Source organism: Pinus tabuliformis, chromosome 3_1 (assembly GCF_031772625.1).
Source record: "Pinus tabuliformis cultivar Carrire ecotype Pingquan chromosome 3_1, CPIR1, whole genome shotgun sequence".
Taxonomy (NCBI): domain Eukaryota; kingdom Viridiplantae; phylum Streptophyta; class Pinopsida; order Pinales; family Pinaceae; genus Pinus; species Pinus tabuliformis.
The window spans coordinates 964,484,946-964,489,563 of NC_142301.1; the positions used below are offsets into that span (position 1 = coordinate 964,484,946).

Sequence of the window (4,618 nt, forward strand, 5' to 3'; positions counted from 1 at the left end):
AGAATCTTGTGGGTAAAGAAGCTTAAGAATACAATATTAGATGAGGCTAGAGATAACAGTAATATTATTTTATCAAAGGTTTCACAAATCAAAATTAAGCATGATACCAAAAAAGAGGAAGAGACACAAAATTTGGCCTCTATAATGAAAGATTGAATTTTCACTTGGCTTGATATACAACCTCACGTGAAAGATAATAGGTAGATATATAGCTACAATTCCCTTTGTTTTCCTATGAAAAATTGGACAAAATAAGGTCTCCTTCCTCATATGCTTTATTAAAATTGAAAAGCTTGTCAGAATTTGCAACTCAACTTTTCCATATGGACTGACAAATAGAGTTTCATAGGGGCTCCTATTTCTAAGAAGGAGAAAGAGTAAACATGGCACTAGATATCCGGAATGCATTTCAGAGGTCTATGAACATTGTGATGGAATGTGAAGACTTTGATGGAATGGATTTTGGATTCGTGAATAAGTATAAAAAAAGGTACGCGTATTCTTCCATATTTGTCAATGAATTCTTCCATATACAAAACAAAATACAACCATTAAGTCCAAATCGAGAACGTCATATCAGAGAGAAAGAGGAATGAAAGGGACAGATGATTGGGAGGCATACTTAGAACAGTCGACATTAGGACTGATAGGCACGTTAAGTTCAGTGACCTTGCACAGACCAGGGAGATTGGCAGCCTTCCCCAGATTGACACTAAATGAGTTTTCTTGATTCTTCATGCAATTACATACGGCCTGCCTATCAGGGGTAGCCTTAACTTGAGCGTCTAGCCCCTTAATGGCAGGACAACAGGCAGGAGCATGGGTGGCCGCATTTCCAATTAGGTATCCTATGCATGGAATGAGGGAAATCACCATCTGGTTGCACGATATGGCACCCTCAGTTGTGACCACACCCCACGCAGTCATCACTGCCACCACAAGCCCAACCAAGAACACCGATTTCAGCAGCCCATTCCCAGCCATTTCTCACACCTCTCTCACTCACTCACGGGATATGCCTCAGCTCAAACCTGATGTTTAAATGCTCAGATGCAGAACCAATTTATAAGGGTTTCCATTAAATAGTAGAAGGGAGCCATATAATCGAAGGCATGGCATCAAATCTCCCACCATACCCATAAGGAGGACAAGACATCAACTTCTCTAAAAAATCATGGCATGATTAATTGTGCAAATAATTTTTGAAGCAGGGCAGTTTGATGATACTGACAATCTTTGCCACTTGTTGTATGGAATGTTCAGTGATGTTATGTGAGAAAATTAACCAGTCCTTAAATTTATTGTATTATATTTATTTTAATTCTAGTATGGTTGAAACTTATTTTTGTATTTAATTAATTATACTTTCACAAACTTATTATATTATATTTCTTTTAAATTTAACTTTGTTGAAAGTTATATTTGTGGATAGAAATTTAGAACATGAAATATATAAATATAATTTGAAATAGTAAAAGTTAGAAAACTTAAATTTGTAAATTGATTAACTCACTACATTGTGCAGAACTATCCCATCTAAAACCAATCACATCAACTCACTCCATTGACCAGAACTATCCTATCTAAAACCACATCATGAAAATAAATTTACCTAGCAGGTCACCCCAGAGCAAGGTCGAATATTTTTCAAAGTTCGTAATCTACACAGACGTCGACTTCAACAACAGGGAGATTATGATAGAATGTTAGTGAATGATTAACAATCCCTCATACTCATCTCTTCACGAGGTTGACATGCTACCTATGTATGCACCTCATGCAGAGGATCTTCCCTCCACGTCGAAAGCTCCTATCAAGCATCAATGCATAGAAGATGACCTTCACACCACCATGAGCCCCAAGTTTCTTATTTGTCTCTTGGCTTCACCTCTATAAAATCCATGTGGTCATTATCAGTCATGATCATTTGGGAGCTTAGAAACAATAAATCAGATTTTTCTATATTGCTCCATTGATGTTGAGACAAGGCATCATCCACCACTATATGGTGAGAAAATTGATGAGAAAACTACAGCTCCTTTGGCCTATGACATTAGGAGATATTTCTTTCTACCATTTCTAAAATATACAATCTCATATCCCACAGATTCTGGCAGCCCAGGCTGCTGGAAACTTCCTTCCCTTATAAATTGCAGTGACTCAGATTCTCTTTCATTGAGTACATTTTCTCTGCACAAAGGTTTACAGGAGTTGAGATCCCTAGTCCTCTAGTCAGTTGGCTTCTTAGGCAGCAATCATAGGACATAAGGTCCTTCATTTATTACCAAACACTTGATGCTCAAGTCACTTAGTGGCAAGATCCCCCATAAGAAACCAACTAACAATGGCTAGTTTGGTGATGAAACATTAATCCTTTGCAATGTACTCCTATGTTTTGGCCCACTTTGTGTTTCTTGATATACACAAGTAGGAGGAACGTAAGCGTGATTAGGGAAGTTTGAACAACGATTGTAATAGAGATAATCACAGTGAACAGAATAACTAAAGTCCCACCTGAATTTAGTAACCACCTAGAGTAACCACCTATATATGCATGATGGAGGTACAACTATATTCGCAGGGAATGGAATAACTAAAGGCCCACCTGACTTTAGTAGCCACCCATATATGTCACACGATGGAGGTATCGATCAGACAGAAAGATAATTATATCGTCTAACATAGAGAATGGTGTAGAATTTTCTTTACAAATCAGCTAGCTCACTGATATCATGTAGAAATTTGACCTGTAAATCCAACTGATATATGCAATGTACTAAAGCATAATACTAGATCTACATCTACCATAAACTTAGTGGAAGCTTAATTGAACATGAGCAACATTAAGCATGAACACATATAACTGATAAGAAGGAATCAATCACAGATAGCATAGAATATATCACTGTGGAAAGAACCAGCATAAAACCCCAACACTTCATTATCAATCAAGTGGAAATCCTCAACAACATACAAAAAGAATCAGCTCAAAAGCTATCCTGCTCTCTCTTTACCCTGATGATGAAGCTCATGGACTACCTAGCCCTGTATATAAAGGTTGCACCTCAGGTCCAAGCTCCTATTTCGTTGCACAGTTTTTATTGGGGTCCAGGTACAAAACATAAGTAAATTGGCCTGATCATACTTGTATTCAACCTTAGGTCCAACTACGCAATACTTGAGGACACAAGTTCCCCCTACATGCAAGGAATACTTACTAGAAATATCCTAGCAACTGACAAAGCACTATCCCACCATCTGATCTCAATTGGGTCTTTGTCTGAACTTCCATGCATCAGTTATCCATGAGAGAATACTCAGTTATCTGAAAATAATAGTTTTCACATGCATGCAAGCATCAAGAAACTATGTCTCATTAATTAACAACTTGTTAAATTAATCTAACTGAACTTGACTAAGTTAAACTAAGTCAACTGATCCTCTCAATATAGAACTCATCCTTCATTCCTCAACTAGTGGAGCAAATCGAGGACACATTCCCCAATTAGTGGAGAAATAATTGCATGTTCTTACAAAGACTTCAAGTTTTCTTTTCCTTAACTAATTAACTCATGGAGAATTAATTAATTAATATTCCAAAATGCTGGTAAGACCAAATTCGGATTTGCTTCAAATAGATAGATGAAGGATTGCTATAAATAGGAAGGGACCCTGAAATGCTATTTTTAAAAGATGTTATTTTTAGCAGTTTCACCTCTCACCCAAGGTGTCCAAAATTCTCATTGGCCAAAGTGCTATTTTTTTAGCAGTTCTATTTTTAGCACTTCCTAAATTTAGAATTTCTTGTTGTACACTTTTCAACACTCCCTCTCAACAAGAAAGGCTTCCTCTCGAACCCGATCCTGTAACTCTGGAATGTTCTGCATGCAACACATCTACCAAGTGCAATTGCTCTAGCAACACTGGGAACAAAAAAACTCCCAACTGACCTCTCTGTTGGGCTAGAAACATACTTTGATGCTGAAGCTCTACCTACTGCTGACAAGTGCTCCCTCTTTGACCTCTGCGCTACTGCAACGTCTCCATGCATCTCGCACAGTTGCACCCTTTTCTGTGCTACCCTGCACTATGCAACACACTTGTTCCTCTCACATTATTGTAGCTTGCATGCTCTGTGCTGTCCTGGGATTCCTTGCATTTTATCTCACTCTACCGCTCCATCTGCATCTGTCTCTACCCAATCAGCCAATTCTTGCTACTCCACATCTGGGCTCCCGTAGCAAGGTCTCATCCAAGAGGTTAGGTACCTCAAGGATCCTGCCCCTCCTCCTTGGTATGATCACTCTATATCACCCCTTCTCCTACCTAGAGGTATGGCTGCATGTGATCCCTATGCCCACCTGCCTTGAAGTTTCCCCTACTAGAGGTCTCTGCATGAGTAGATGTCTCTACTCGATCTCCTCTCAACTTCTCCTATTGTGGCTGTTCCACAACCTCCTGAATCTATTGCACCAATCGTGGCTCCTCCATAATCATCTAAGACTTCCTCTGGTGCTACACATTGAGAGGCAATATACCCTCCCTCTCAACCACCAAGTCTCCATCAGTTGCCTTGCTGCTCAAGGCTTTGCATGCATCTTGAACCTCAAGAGCATGT

The 4,618-nt window shown here is 39.0% G+C and overlaps 1 pseudogene; it reads right to left on the bottom strand.

Annotated features, from left to right (window-relative positions):
- Positions 1-576: 576 nt before the first annotated feature.
- LOC149191014 (non-specific lipid-transfer protein pseudogene) lies at positions 577-1,003 on the bottom strand (annotated as a pseudogene).
- Between the last annotated feature and the right edge of the window lie 3,615 nt (positions 1,004-4,618).